This window comes from Rutidosis leptorrhynchoides, chromosome 4 (genome assembly GCF_046630445.1).
Source record: "Rutidosis leptorrhynchoides isolate AG116_Rl617_1_P2 chromosome 4, CSIRO_AGI_Rlap_v1, whole genome shotgun sequence".
NCBI lineage: Eukaryota > Viridiplantae > Streptophyta > Magnoliopsida > Asterales > Asteraceae > Rutidosis > Rutidosis leptorrhynchoides.
The window spans coordinates 232,153,625-232,171,333 of NC_092336.1; the positions used below are offsets into that span (position 1 = coordinate 232,153,625).

The 17,709-nt window shown below is 33.5% G+C and overlaps 1 long non-coding RNA gene across 1 annotated transcript; it reads right to left on the reverse strand.

Annotated features, from left to right (window-relative positions):
* Positions 1-13,713: 13,713 nt before the first annotated feature.
* Positions 13,714-14,720, reverse strand: LOC139841764 (uncharacterized). Its single transcript, XR_011757426.1, has 3 exons — positions 14,606-14,720; positions 13,890-13,997; positions 13,714-13,823 (listed from the first exon to the last, which is right to left on the reverse strand). It is a non-coding gene; the product is annotated as an uncharacterized lncRNA (long non-coding RNA).
* Positions 14,721-17,709: the final 2,989 nt, after the last annotated feature.

Genomic DNA, 17,709 nt, shown 5'->3' on the forward strand with positions numbered 1-17,709 from the left:
CTTGAGATACCATAGACACGTATACAATGTTTCGACCTATCATGTCGACACATCTATATATATTTCGGAACAACCATAGACACTCTATATGTGAATGTTGGAGTTAGCTATACAGGGTTGAGGTTGATTCCAAAATATATATAGTTTGAGTTGTGATCAATACTGAGATACGTATACACTGGGTCGTGGATTGATTCAAGATAATATTTATCGATTTATTTCTGTACATCTAACTGTGGACAACTAGTTGTAGGTTACTAACGAGGACAGCTGACTTAATAAACTTAAAACATCAAAATATATTAAAAGTGTTGTAAATATATTTTGAACATACTTTGATATATATGTATATATTGTTATAGGTTCGTGAATCAACCAGTGGCCAAGTATTACTTCCCGACGAAGTAAAAATCTGTGAAAGTGAGTTATAGTCCCACTTTTAAAATCTAATATTTTTGGGATGAGAATACATGCAGGCTTTATAAATGATTTACAAAATAGACACAAGTACGTGAAACTACATTCTATGGTTGAATTATCGAAATCGAATATGCCCCTTTTTATTAAGTCTGGTAATCTAAGAATTAGGGAACAGACACCCTAATTGACGCGAATCCTAAAGATAGATCTATTGGGCCTAACAAACCCCATCCAAAGTACCGGATGCTTTAGTACTTCGAAATTTATATCATATCCGAAGGGTGTCCCGGAATGATGGGGATATTCTTATATATGCATCTTGTTAATGTCGGTTACCAGGTGTTCACCATATGAATGATTTTTATCTCTATGTATGGGATGTGTATTGAAATATGAAATCTTGTGGTCTATTATTATGATTTGATATATATAGGTTAAACCTATAACTCACCAACATTTTTGTTGACGTTTTAAGCATGTTTATTCTCAGGTGATTATTAAGAGCTTCCGCTGTCGCATACTTAAATAAGGACGAGATTTGGAGTCCATGCTTGTATGATATTGTGTAAAAACTGCATTCAAGAAACTTATTTTGTTGTAACATATTTATATTGTAAACCATTATGTAATGGTCGTGTGTAAACAGGATATTTTAGATTATCATTATGTGATAATCTACGTAAAGCTTTTTAAACCTTTATTGATGAAATAAAGGTTATGGTTTGTTTTAAAATGAATGCAGTCTTTGAAAAACGTCTCATATAGAGGTCAAAACCTCGCAACAAAATCAATTAATATGGAACGTTTTTAATCAATAAGAACGGGACATTTCAAACTTATTCCTGTTTCTATCCGAAAATCACCAAAACATCAACCACTTGACACTCAGTCACTGCTACTGCAGGTGTTTCTGTTACGGACTGAAAACAACAACATTAAAACATTACTTGTTCAATATTAAGGCTGTTTTCTTAGGTATGCAACAACACTAAACCAAACATAGAACAATAATGATCAAACATATACCTGCAACCATCGTGAGCAAACAAACACCATAGGTAACCATCATCCTTTTGCTACTTACTTCTGTTTATGTTTTTGAATCATAACCAAACTAAACCACCTTCAATATTAGTCCCTACTGCAACTGCAATCTATCGTCGGTTTTATTAAACTATACTGACAATCATTATAAAATCCAGTAAACCATCTTCATGGTTTATTTTTCTACTGCTACCCTTTTGCCATTTTTCTTTTCTATATAACACTAACATCATCTAATGTTCAGTTATGTGTACTATTTCTTATTCGATCAAACCCCTGAACTCATCAAACAAACACCTCAACCACCACAAAATACCATCGAATTCTTTTTTTTACACGAATCAAAATTTGACCAGTTACAATTTTAGTAAATACGAATCAAACAGATAGATTACATTGCAATAAATTGAAGTGAGCTGATTTATAACCCTCGATGAATAATGAAGACAAATAAAAATATATTTATATATACAAATAAATAAGTAAAAATAATAAGAACCCCAATTACTGTTTCGATTCCCAAATATTACTCTGTATTGATAATAATCGATGATGACTGATCGAAGATGGTGAAAATCGATGCAATACCTGTAACTATCGATTGTTGATTTCTTCTCCATTTAATCTTCACCTTTTGCTCGATTTAAATTCAACTGAACCTATTACCCACTGCTATTTACAATCAACGACGGATGTAACCTTCTTCTGTTCGTTTCCTTTTGATTTTTGTAGCTATCTCTCGATGACCGCTACAAAATTCTCCTTGCTACTGCAACCCGTCGACTACCAACCCTAGAAGCCACCAGTCAGATCTTCCGGTTCTAATTACAGACCTATTAATAAATCTGTTAATGGACTTAATATTATTGGATCATTTAAAATAATTTGGATGGATGGGCTTCCACATATTAGACTTATGTCTTGCTACTGGGCCAAATCTATAACATTGTTTAGGTATAAGTTTTAATTTTTATTAACTCTTATTAATAAATATTATTATTATTATTATTATTATTATTATTATTATTATTATTATTATTATTATTATTATTATTATTATTATTATTATTATTATTATCATTATTATCATTATCATTATCATTAACATTATTATTATTTTATGTATTATTAGTATTATTATTAAAGTTATTAATATCAATATCACTACTAAATATAATAATTATTATTAATATTATTACTATTATAATAAAAAGATGTAACTTTTTAATTATCATTATTAACATTATTTTACCAAATAAATACTAATGATAAATATATATATATATATATATATATATACATATATATATATATATATATATATATATATATATATATATATATATATATATATATATATATATATATATATATATATATATATATATATATATATATATATAAAACATATAATATAACTATACTAATATCCTTATAATAAATACTAATAATTCATATATTCTACAAATATATTTAATTTACTATTTTAACATAACATATATATAAATATATATAACATGGGAAGTAATATATACATTACTATTTTAAATAAGTAAAATACTATATACTTAAAATATATAAATTGGTTTGATTACTATTACATGTTAATTATATGTGATAATATATATATATATATATATATAAATGATATAGGTTCGTGAATTCGAGCCCAACCCTGCATTGTTTAATGTCGTAATATGTATTTTTACTACAAAATACATTAGATGAGTTCATTTGCTCCCTTTTACTCTTTACATTTTTGGGCTGAGAATACATGCAAATCCTTATTAACTGTTTTACAATATTTATATGTGTGAGTTCATTTGCTCCCTTTTACTCTTTACATTTTTAGGCTGAGAATACATGCAAATGCCTTATTAACTGTTTTACAATATTTATATGCGTGAGTTCATTTGCTCCCTTTTTACTCATTACATTTTTGGGCTGAGAATACATGCAAATGCTTTATTAACTGTTTTACAATATTTATATGCGTGAGTTCATTTGATTCCCTTTTACTCTTTACGTTTTTGGGACTGAGAATACATGCACTACTTTTATAACTGCTTTATTAAATGCTTTTGAAATACATTTGAACTGCGAATACATGAAATGCTTTTATGAATGTTTGACGAGATAGACACAAGCAAAACATTCCTCGAATGAATTATTATGTAGACAGAAGTTCTGCGGATTATTATTGAATTATGTGGACATGATAATTGCCACCATTGAATTATGTGGACATGATAATTACCACCAATTGATATGAATGTTATGTATCGAGAGAATGATTTTATACACAGGTTATGTGTATGTTATTTTTGGTACACATGCTATATGTACGGTTACTAAGATTTATGAAAGATGATTTCGAACACAAGAAAGGTGTACTGTTTTTAAAAGATATCGCATGTACATTACAGGTGGGTATAGGATTCGGGCCCATTTGTACCATGCAGGATTTAAATCTTGTGGTCTATCAAAATTACAGAATTTTTGTTGTTTTATGATAAACTTATGAACTCACCAACCTTTTGGTTGACACTTTAAAACATGTTTATTCTCAGGTATGAAAGAAATCTTCCGCTGTGCATTTTCTCATATTACATGGAGTCGTTTATGGCATATAGAGGTCAGAACCTCGCAATGGGACCAACTGTTGAAGACTTCGTCCAGATGGATGAGGACGGGGCATTTCAATAGTTGGCATGGACAGGCTGAAGGAGATGAAAGCAGAGATCGTATGTTACAAAAATGCAATTCGCATTGTACGAGAAGAAGGAGAACCCTTAATGGTGTACGTAGAAAGGGGCAACACGAAGCTACATCTAATTAGTAATTTGAAGGCACAAAAACAAATAAGAAAAGGTTGCTATGCTGTTCTAGCACACGTCGAGAAAGTACAAACTGAAGAAAAGAGCATCAATGATGTTCCCGTCGCAAAAGAATTTCCCGATGTATTTCTAAAATAATTACCGGGACTACCTCCACATCGATCTGTTGAATTTCAAATAGATCTTGTACCAGGAGCTGCACCAATAGCTCGTGCTCCTTACAGACTCGCACCCATCGAGATGAAAGAACTGCAAAGCCAACTACAAGAACTATTAGAACGTAGTTTCATTCGACCAAGCACATCACCATGGGGAGCTCCTATTTTGTTTGTCAAGAAGAAGTATGTTACATTTAGGTTGTGTATTGACTACAGAGAGTTGAATAAACTTACCATCAAAAACCGTTATCCACTGCCGAGAATTGATGACTTATTTGATCAACTACAAAGCTCGCTGGTTTATTCAAAAATAGATTTACGTTCTGGATATCATCAAATGCGAGTAAAGGAGGATGATATTCCAAAAACTACTTTTAGGACGCGTTATGGTCATTACGAGTTTATGGTTATGCCGTTTGGATTGACTAACGCACCAGGTGTGTTCATGGACCTTATGAACCGAGTGTGTGGGCCATATCTTGACAAGTTTGTCATTGTTTTTATCGATGACATACTTATTTACTTAAAGAATGATCAAGAGCACGAAGAACATTTGAGAAAAGTGCTAGAAGTATTGAGGAAAGAAAAACTGTACGCTAAGTTTTCAAAGTGTGCATTTTGGTTGGAAGAAGTTCAATTCCTCGGTCACATAGTGAATAAAGAAGGTATCCAGGTGGACCCGGCAAAGATCGAAACCGTTGAAAAGTGGAAAACCCCAAAAACTCCGAAGCATATACGTCAATTTTTAGGATTGGCTGGTTACTACAGAAGATTCATCCAAGATTTCTCCAAAATAGCAAAACCCTTGACTGCATTAACGCATAAAGGGAAGAAATTTGAATGGAAGGATGAACAAGAGAAGGCGTTTCAGTTATTGAAGAAAAAGCTAACTACGGCACCTATATTGTCATTGCCTGAAGGGAATGATGATTTTGTGATTTATTGTGATGCATCAAAGCAAGGTATCGGTTGTGTATTAATGCAACGAACGAAGGTGATTGCTTATGCGTCTAGACAATTGAAGATTCACGAGCAAAATTATACGACTCACGATTTGGAATTGGGTGCTGTTGTTTTTGCATTAAAGACTTGGAGGCATTATTTATATGGGGTCAAAAGTATTATATATACCGACCACAAAAGTCTCCAACATATATTTAATCAGAAGCAACTGAATATGAGACAACGCAGGTGGATTGAACTGTTGAATGATTATGATTTTGAGATTTGATACCACCCGGGGAAGGCGAATGTGGTAGCCGAAGCTTTGAGTAGAAAGGACAGAGAACCTATACGGGTAAAAGCTATGAATATAATTATTCGTACTAACCTTACTACTCAAATAAAGGAGGCGCAACAAAGGGTTGTAAAAGAAGGAAAGTTGAAGAATGAGATACCCAAAGGATCAGAGAAACATCTTAATATTCGAGAAGACGGAACCCGATATAGGGCTGATAGAATTTGGGTACCAAGTTTTGGAGATGTGAGAGAAATGGTACTTAAAGAAGCACATAAAACCAGATATTCAATACATCCCGGAGCGGGGAAGATGTATAAAGATCTCAAGAAACACTTTTGGTGGCCGGGTATGAAAGCCGATATTGCTAAATATGTAGGAGAATGTTTGATGTGTTCTAAGGTCAAAGCTGAACATCAGAAACCATCAGGTCTACTACAACAACCTGAAATCCCGGAATGGAAATGGGAAAACATTACCATGGATTTCATTACTAAATTGCCAAGGACTGCAAGTAGTTATGATACTATATGGGTAATAGTTGATCGTCTCACCAAGTCAGCATACTTCCTGCCAATGAGAGAAGATGACAAAATGGAGAAGTTGGCGCGATTGTATTTGAAGGAGGTTGTCTCTAGACATGGAATACCCGTCTCTATTATCTCTGATAGGGATGGTAGATTTGTTTCAAGGTTCTGGCAGATGTTGCAACAAGCATTGGGGACTCGTCTAGACATGAGTACTGCCTATCATCCACAAACTGATGGGTAGAGCAAAAGGACGATACAAACGCTTGAAGACATGCTACAAGCATGTGTTATTGATTTCGGAAACAGTTGGGATCGACACCTACCGTTAGCAGAATTTTCCTACAACAACAGTTACCATTCTAGTATTGAGATGGCGCCGTTTGAGGCACTTTATGGTAGAAAGTGCAGGTATCCGATTTGTTGGAATGAAGTGGGGGATAGACAGATTACGGGTCCGGAGATAATACAAGAAACTACTGAGAAAATCATCCAAATTCAACAACTATTGAAAACCGCCCAGAGTCGACAAAAGAGCTACGCGGGTTGTAAAAGAAAAGATATAGAGTTTGAAATTAGAGAAATGGTCATGCTTAAGGTTTCACCTTGGAAAGGCGTTGTTCGATTTGGTAAACGGGGGAAACTAAATCCAAGGTACATTGGACCATTCAAGATTATAGATCGTGTCGGACCAGTAGCTTACCAACTAGAGCTACCTCAACAACTCGCGGCTGTACATAACACTTTCCACGTCTCGAATTTGAAGAAATGTTTTGCTAAAGAAGATCTCACTATTCCGTTGGACGAAATCCAAATCAATGAAAAACTTCAATTCATTGAAGAACCCGTCGAAATAATGGATCGTGCAGTTAAGAGACTTAAGCAAAACAAGATACTGATTGTTAAGGTTCGATGGAATACTCGTAGAGGACCCGAGTTCACCTGGGAGTGTGAAGATCAGATGAAGAAGAAATACCCGCATCTATTTCCAGAAGATTCTTCAACACCTTCATCAGCTTAAAATTTCGGGACGAAATTTATTTAACGGGTAGGTACTGTAGTGACCCGAACTTTTCCATGTTTATATATATTAATTGAGATTGATATTTACATGACTAAATGTTTCCAACGTTTTAAGCAATCAAACTTGTTAAGACTTGATTAAATGAAATAAGTTTCATGTAGACAATTGATCACCCAAGTTGACCGGCGATTCACGAACGTTACAAATTTGTAAAAACTACATGTTGTGGTATATATAGACATATATATATGGTTGACATGAGATTTTGATGAGTAAGTATCTTACTAAGTATATTAACAATGTGTGATATACATAAGAAATGAGATTACTAAGTTAAGAAACTCGAAATGATATATATAACGATTATCGTTATGATAACGTCTACTAAATACATATGTATCATATTAAGATATTGATACACTATATTTAACATGATAAAATGATATTTAAATATATCATTAAGTGTGTTGACAATGAACTACATATGTAAAAACAAGACTACTAACTCAAGAATTACGAAACGAGACTTATATGTAACGATTATCGTTGTAACGATATTTTAATGTATATATCATATTAATAGATATTCATACATCATAATATCATGAAAATATAATAATTTAACATCTCATTTGATATAATAAACATTGGGTTAACAACATTAATTGAGATCGTTAACTTAAAGGTTTCAAAACAACACTTACATGTAACGACTAACGAAGACTTAACGACTTCATTAGAATGTATATACATGTTGTGTTTTGATATGTATTCTTACACTTTTGAAAAACTTCAAGACACATATCAAAGTACTTCTACTTAACAAAAATACTTACAATTACATCCTCGTTCAGTTTCATCAACAATTCTACTCGTATGCACCCGTATTCGTACTCGTACAATACACAACTTTTAGATGTATGTACTATTGGTATATACACTCCAATGATCAGCTCTTAGCAGCCCATGTGAGTCACCTAACACATGTAGGAACCATCATTTGGCAACTAGCATAAAATATCTCATAAAATTACAAAAGTTTTAGTAATCATTCATGACTTATTTACATGAAAACAAAATTACATATCCTTTATATCTAATCCATATACCAACGACCAAAAACACCTACAAACACTTTCATTCTTCAATTTTCTTCATCTAATTAATCTCTCTCAAGTTCCATCTTCAAGTTCTAAGTGTTCTTCATAAATTCCATAAGTATAGTTTCATAAAAATCAAGAATACTTCCAAGTTTGAAAGTCTACTTCCAAGCTTTCTAATCCATTCCAAGTAGTCATCTAAGATCAAGGAACCTTTGTTATTTAAAGTAGGTTATCTTTCTAATTCAATGTAATATTCATATTCAAACTTTGATTCAATTTCTACAACTATAAAAATCTTATTTCGAGTGAAAATCTTACTTGAACTGTTTTCGTGTCATGATGCTGCTTCAAGAACTTTCAAGCCATCCAAGGATCCTTTGAAGCTAGATCCATTTTTCTCATTTCCAGTAGTGTTATCCAGAAAACTTGAGGTAGTAATGATGTTCATAACATCATTCAATTCATACATATAAAGCTATCTTATTCGAAGGTTTAAACTTGTAATCACTAGAACATAGTTTAGTTAATTCTAAACTTGTTCGCAAACAAAAGTTAATCCTTCTAACTTGACTTTTAAAATAAACTAAACACATGTTCTATATCTATATGATATGCTAACTTAATGATTTAAAACCTGGAAAAACGATGAACACCATAAAATCGGATATACGCCGTCGTAGTGAAACCGGGGGCTGTTTTGGTTTGGATAATAAAAACTATGATAAACTTTGATTTAAAAGTTGTTCTTCTGGGAAAATGATTTTTCATATGAACATGAAACTATATCCAAAAATCTTGGTTAAACTCAAAGTGAAAGTATGTTTTTCAAAATGGTCATCAAGATGTCGTTCTTTCGACGGAAATGACTACCTCTTTAGTAATTGACATGTAACTTAAATTTCTGACTATAAACCTATACTTTTTATATTTGTATTCTTAAACTAGAGTTCAATATGAAACCATAGCAATTTGATTCACTCAAAACGGATTTAAAATGAAGAAGTTATGGGTAAAACAAGATTGGATATTTTTGATCTTTTTAGCTACGGGAAATGTTTAACAAATCCATACAAATCATATCCTAGCTAACTTATATTGTATTATACATGTATTATAATATATTATGTATTCTTGGGATACCATAGACACCTATGCAAATGTTTTGACATATCATATCGACCCATGTATATATATTATTTGGAACAACCATAGACACTCTATATGCAGTAATGTTGGAGTTAGCTATACAGGGTTGAGGTTGATTCCAAATATATACATACTTGAGTTGTGATCTAGCCTGAGACGTGTATACATTGGGTCGTGGATTGATTCAAGATAATATATATCGATTTATTTATGTACATCTAACTGTGGACAAATAGTTGTAGGTTACTAACGAGGACAGCTGACTTAATACACTCAAATCTTTAAAACATAATAAAAATGGTTGTAATTATATTTTGATCTTACTTTGATATATATGTACATATTTGTATAGGTTCGTGATTCGATCCGTGGCCAAGTCTTATTTCCGAGGAAGGAAATATCTGTGAAAGTGAGTTATAGTCCCACTTTTAAAATCTAATATTTTTGGGATGAGAATACATGCAGGTTTTATAAAATAAACACAAGTACGTGAAACTACATTCTATGGTTGAATTATCGAAATCGAATATGCCCCTTTTTATTAAGTCTGGTAATCTAAGAATTAGGGAACAAACACTCTAATTGACGCGAATCCTAAAGATAGATCTATTGGGCCTAACAAACCCCATCCAAAGTACCGGATGCTTTAGTACTTCGAAATTTATATCATATCCGAAGGGTGTCCCGGAATGATGGGGATATTCTTATATATGCATCTTGTTAATGTCGGTTACCAGGTGTTCACCATATGAATGATTTTTATCTCTATGTATGGGATGTGTATTGAAATATGAAATCTTGTGGTCTATTGTTACGATTTGATATATATAGGTTAAACCTATAACTCACCAACATTTTTGTTGACGTTTAAAGCATGTTTATTCTCAGGTGAATACTAAGAGCTTCCGCTGTTGCATACTAAAATAAGGACAAGATTTAAAGTCCATGTTTGTATGATATTGTGTAAAAACTGCATTCAAGAAACATATGTCGATGTAATATATTTCTATTGTAAACCATTATGTAATGGTCGTGTGTAAACAGTATATTTTAGATTATCATTATTTGATAATCTACGTAATGTTTTTAAAACCTTTATTGATAAAATAAAGGTTATGGTTGTTTTAAAAATGAATGCAGTCTTTGAAAAACGTCTCATATAGATGTCAAAACCTCGCAACGAAATCAATTAATATGGAACGTTTATAATCAATATGAACGGGACATTTCAGTAGGTGTATTAGTAAACGTTTTATTTGAACCACAAGATTTAATATTTCCATAAAGTTGATTATCTAAATCGTTTGCATTCCAAAAGTTGTTGCACGTTCGCGAGCACCCAATTATCAAGACTTAACTGTTTTGTACCCTGTTACGTAGTGTTAGAACATACACTAACTCGAAAATATATTTCATCCGCTAACGGTAGCGAACCGTCCGAATGAGGGCTCGTCAAGCCCATGTGATCACATAACATAAGTTCACGTTTACACCCTGCAAGTGTAACTAATGGTAATTGAATTGAGGCTTTTTGTTCTAACTCGCTGTGGAATGTTTGTTTTCGTACTTGTGTTCAAAGCATAAAAGTATGATACGTATATGTTTCTCATCCCATGATTTAAAAGTATAAAAGTTGTTGAAATATGGGACTATGATCTCACCTTGAGTGCACGGGCAAATAAAGTACTTCACAAAGTAAACATGTGCAAGAACGAATGCTAGTCTTGACCTAAACAAGTAGGTTGTATCAATAACGGTAAACACGGTTGGTCAAAGTTGTTCAATTAGTACTATGGCTCGTTACGACTCGATTATATAGTATGTGAATCAAATTGTCACGTTTCATGCCAGGTACAAGTATAAAAGAAAGTTAGAAAGATTGCATAAGTATTTGGTTAAGCTTGATTAAAAGTCAACTTTGGTCAATTCAAAGTCAACGAAAAAGTCAACACGTTCGGGTCGGGGCTCGGACTATTTTTCTCAGCTAATTAATCATATATAAGAATATTAGAACAAGTTACATGGTAATCAGAGGTGCGTAGCATAGTTAGAATTTTCATGAAATTGTAAAATTTGAACAGCCATTTACCCGCGCTTTAAGTCGCGCCGCGGCTGGAATACCCGCGCCGCGAGTTAAAAGGGGAATTGAGGGTCGAGACTTTTGATGGTCCCAGACCATCTGGGTCAGCGTTAAGCCGCGCCGCGGCTTGAAGGCCCGCGCCGCGGTGAGTATCTGATCAGAAAGCTGGGCAGTTTTTCAAGTGTCAAAACGAGCCAAACTTCAAACCAACAAAACAAATGAACCGTAAACACTTAAAACGCATGCCATACATCGCTGGAAAGGTAATTTAATGAGGAACACAACTAAATACATTTCATCAATCAAATTCATCATTTATAACAATCAAATCCAAGTTGAAAGCTCATTTAAAGTTTATCATAAATGCTTCAAGTTCATAAATGCATATTGATGATTCGGGAATTAAATGCACACATATAATACGCCGTTTCGTAGGTAATTATGCATACAATACAACCAAACACTTACTAACAACATTGCAAAGTATTCAATGCATTAAAAGTTCATTTTACTTCCATTAAACCCTAATTCAAAATCATAAATTTAACAATTATGTTTATGAAGTTTTTTCAAGTCAACCTACATACCAAATTGAAGCTAGTGATGCTAGTAACACATTTAATACATGCACATTTAACATCTAACAACATTTAAGCAACTAAATCTCAAGATCAAACACACCCATTTTCAAGTTCATGTTAGTTACTCAAAATAACGAGATCAAACATATAAATCATATATTCATGTTAGACTCGAGCCTTAGACACTAATTAATACTTTTATAAGTCAAGAACATCAAGAACAAAGAATCTAGTGTTTTTAGAAAGTTACCCAAAATAGGTGAAGTTAGTATGGAATTGAAGAGGAAGATGCAAGGATTCCAAATATGTAATTTGTTTTAGTTGATGCTTGCTAGATCTTGAATAGATGATGAATCTTTGATTTAGTGATTTGAGAGGAAAAGTAGAAGTATCAAAAAGTGGAGAGGATGAAATGAATGGAGGGGGAAGATGCTAACCATTTGACCTAGTCACATTTTTGGTCACTTGGCAACATTGGTCCATCAAGTTTCAAAGCGGGTGCGTGAATTAACCAAACGAATTACCTTAAATACGTAGATTAAATGAGAGATGTGATAAATAGATAACGGACTTTGAATTAATTAAACGGAAAAATAAACGGAAAAAGGCGGGATGTTACAATGCTCATCCCTGAAAACATGTAAAAAGCGGGACTGTAGACTCACCTTTGATTAGCTCTTGATTGAAAAGTAGACAAATAACTTGTACAGACTATAGCCGAGTAATGCAGCCTTTGATCAACAAATCGTTTATACCAACGCGTAGCTATCGATGTGAATTGCAACTTTCGTGTTCGAGGTTTTATCTAATGATCAATTTTTGATGGTGTTGTGTTGTGTTGAAGTTGACGATCAAAAGAGGCTAGGGAGGGAGTTTTTAGTCGACCTAATAGGGTTGGGGAAGACTAATATGCAGTGTTATAAGTTTTCTTTAAATAGCTAGGGCCAAACACTACTAACCAACTTAATAAAAGGGCCAACTAGTCCAATTTGGTGGGGTGAGGTTAATTTTCGGCCATATGGCCCTGTAGGGGTGTCCCATGGGCTAAATTGACCATTTGATTCATTCTATGTGCAGCCCGATAGGTGTCGTCAACCGAATACGCAAACCGAATCGCTAAACGTTAATTTCTCGTGTTTTTAATCTATAAAAATTCTAATAAATTGAAAGTATTTTTAAAACATAATAATTACATCAAATAATTATTAAAAGTGATTTATATTATGTTTCGGCTTGCTTGTTCACAAAGTGTGGTTCGTTTCAAGTGCCGTTTAAAACACACCGAAGGCCCGGAACGCTAAACCGATCGTTAAAACGCAACCAAACGTTTAATTTATTAAAACCCAATAAATTAAATATTTTTAAAAAGTTAATAATTATTAAAATAAACCCGAGCGTTTCGTTGCTCGAAAAGCAATTTTTGCAGTTATTCAAACCGTAACATTTTTATCGTATTTCTTTATCCGAAATATATTTTCAAATTAATACTAACCCATATTAATCATCGTTACCCTCCAAGGATCATATATGTATTTATTACACATAAACACATAAAAGTCAAGTAATCGCCGTTAAATAACTAACAGAAAGTTAACGGAAGTGACGGAAAAAGCAGGGTTGTTATAGGTGGATCCACCCATCCAATTAATCCACAATTGTTCGAATCCTGATCACATAAAGTTAACGAATTAGGTTAAAAAATTAAAACAATATAGAGAATCTAGAAACTTACATTACTAGGGCATCATTAGAACCTTCGACCAGGGTTTGCTAGTGTGAATAGTCTTGTTGTCAGCATTGACTTCAAGGTAGTCGATGTTTTTTCGCGAAGCTGATCAGCCTACAAAAAAATGGATAGTTAATATAAGAAGGCAAAGTATTGTCGTAACCTATGATTACATACAAAGTATTGGGTTAGCTTGGGTTGAAATTACTAATAACATGTCAATACATATAATGAGACCAAAGTATTCCTAGATGTAAGGTGTATTCAAATACTTACATACATACAAACCAACAGACACAAAGATATATACTGAATCATAAAGAGTCAATAATCATTGAGTTTGACATACTGGCTACCCAATAAGATTGTTAGACCAAGTAAGATTTTATGTTATAGTAGGATACAATAAAAATAATACGTAGTAATAATGACGAAAAGAAAAAATCAATCAATATGGTCACGTAAGTGGGTGTGAGCACAAGTTGTTACTTCACAGAATATACCAGTACAAAAAATATAAAACGTATAATTGCAATGAAGTGATTTAGATGAGTGTAAGTGTTATATGTACTTTGTATAACTGATCTTTGCAATTAAAGAAATTCAGATATCGATTAAAGCACCATTCATAACAGTTTTTGCAGGTGTAACCAATTGCTGATCTACAAGTAAGATATGAAAAATGTCAAGTAAATATGAGTTATGAACTTACGATGGCATACCAATATTCCAAGAGATGTAGTTCTTGTGTTATTTAATATAGTATTGATATACTTTGCAATTCTTGTGTCATTCATCTGAACTTCCGTTGTTTGAATCTACTTGTGAGTCCATGATATCAAGTTCAACACATACATTAGCTACAAACGAAACCAAATTAAAGTAAAACCTGACCTCATGATACCAAGTGGTAGGATGCATATTATCTGAAACACAGTAGAACATACCTCAACCTTTTGTCGTTGGACAATGTTCGGACCACCTATACAAAATGCACATATCATCAAGTAAAGTATAATCAATGGCTTAATTCATTTACGCATTATCGAATTCAATTTTGATGCAACTACAAATTGTCAAAAATTAACACAAATGCTAAAATCTTACCCCCTAACATAACCAATTTATCACACACTTCTTCCACCATAAGACCACAAAAATCTAGGTGATGTTAAAACTGCAGCAGGACCACCACTTTCCGAAGCTAAAAATGTAGCAGGACCACTAATACATATTAAAAAATGTAGCAGGACCACAAGTACATTTTATAATTATGTAAAGAATGAAATGTAAAGTTTCATTGATGTAAAACTATAAATTCGTACATCATTACAAATTACTGAAAGACAATTCAAACAATGTACATGGGAAACCTAAAATGTAGCCAAAAAGTGGATGTTTAAAGATAACTTCAAGTTCCAGTTAAGCGGATCTTCTTTCCACGCTTCATGTCAAACCAAACTTGGATGTTAGTCTCTCAACAAGTATTATAACGGATTCCCTGTTTCTGCTATTCTGAGTGATCCAACAAGGTAGTAATTCTCCGAGTAAAATTGGGTTGGGTTTAATCTCTTGTGACGAGCTACAAATTCATTAACTGAATGGCCAATTGTTTCAAGCAGAGCTAGTGAAATATCCATTACAGCATATTTATTTGTACTTATAAATGAATGCATAAAGGGTACCTGAATTTCAAGAGAAGTTGAATCTCTTAACGATTTTAACATCACTTGGATATTTTCCATCAGAAGTTGAGCCTGGAAAATGATACAATGAACATCCTTATTCAACACTAGTGAGGCAATTCAGTTTTAGGTTAATGAAATAAGATAAAAAGAAGAGAAGTAAAAGACATTATAGAAAAGACTAAAAATATAAAACATAGACTTCACTTGCAAATAATATGTTTAAAACTACTTACTCGAGAAAAACCAACTATTAAATAGATAGCTCCCATCCTTCTTCATCCATATATATGCAACCTCAAAAAGTCATCTTTTACAAAAATGTCATCACTGTGGTAAACAAAAGAATTTTATGAACTACACAAAATAGCAAAGTCTTAATGTTAATAAGATAAAACTCACATCAAATAATATAAATTTGTTATAGTATCAGATCAACCAAAGGAGGATCCAAAATAAGAATCAACATACAAAGCTCCAGAAGGGTAGAAATGTAATGCTCCACCCCTATATGACATGATGAAGTGGTACTAATATCTGCAGAAAAAATATAAGATATCAGTTTTCCCTATCTATCCATCAAAAATACATTAAACAAGTAAATATGGAGTAACAATTTGCAGTGACCCATCAAGTCACCATATGTAGCTTGCAAACACACAACTTACACCTTCACTTGTTTCAAGATTACTAAATGGATGAAAATAAATTATAACAACTAATTAAATTTCAATTTCAATATATGAATAAACTAAAAACTAATCCATACAAATAACTTCATTTTTATATATAATAAATAGCGTAATCTAATACACAAGATATACTTAAAAACATATACTGTAATTATTTGATACGATGAACGGAAAATATAAAAAATTGGTAAAATATGTGCCACTAAGGCTTTGTTCCAGAGTTATTTAAGGAAGAAAATGAAATGAGATGAAAGGGAATGAAGGGGAGGATGGGTTGAATCCTTCCAATTTGGAAGGAATCATATGAAGAAAAATTGCATTGATTCATCACTTCACTTCCTTTCCTTTCTCTTCAAACCAAAACTCAGGAACACCAAATGTTTAAATTTTCTTTTCACTTCATTTCCTTTCTATCCAAAATTAAACTCTGGAACTAATGACGTACGTCCCGCCATGACCGTCACATGCGACGCATGGAGTACTTCTTAGCTGGACGTTTAGCTTCAATTCCTGATTGCATTACAACTAAGTCAACGATGTCTTCAGGTCATGATTGTTCTCACGCTACGCCACCCGTGGCGTACCGTTGAATGTTGACTCAGTCTGCTCAGTCGCTTGTCCGTCCAACAAATCAGGAGAACGTGGAGCAGTTAGTGGGCATGATTAGAGAATTCCAGGAGTGGTAATCGTGGGTTAGTGGACTGATGGTAGTTACCAAGAATAACCGACATCTTTCTCCTATAAATACTAGCCATAATCAATCATTTACGACACATAAATACAATCAGCATTCACTTACCATTACTGATCACTTTGATTAGTTCACCTTGGAGGCTCGGCAAAAGTCAACCACCACAACACCCTTCAAACCCATCGCGTTAACCGGAGGAACCCCTTCCGAAGGTTAGTCACAACAATCTTTTGCACTCAGGTCAATTTTGGCTTGATCATTTGGCGCCATCCGTGGGACAGTTTGATCAATACTTTCACACAAGATGACAGGCGATTGCAATCAGTCAATAACCGCCAACACTGGCAAAGAACCGTACGATCCTTTGAAGCCCACTGACGACAGCGGTTACGAGACACCAGACGACTCTATCAAGCGTACTAGGTTGCAATTCGACGATGATGATGAGACCAATAAGCGTGACATCGAGGGGACAGGAACCCCTGAAGCCAACTTAAGCCAGCTTAAACCCATCGGTAGCGAAGAGGCGATACGTTTTTTGGCAAAAGGAGGATTTGTTTTACCGTCGCTCATGTCCAAAGGCACCGAAAAACCAACTGGTATGTTCAAAGTTCATCCACAAAGCTCTACACGTTCGGCATCAGATACTGGTAAGAGTTTTGGAAAAACCAGAGAGGAGGCACGAAAGGACTTAATCGAGAACTTAATTCTAGCCGCACCAGAATCCATGAGCGCTCAGGTCGAGCAGCCTGGCGTGG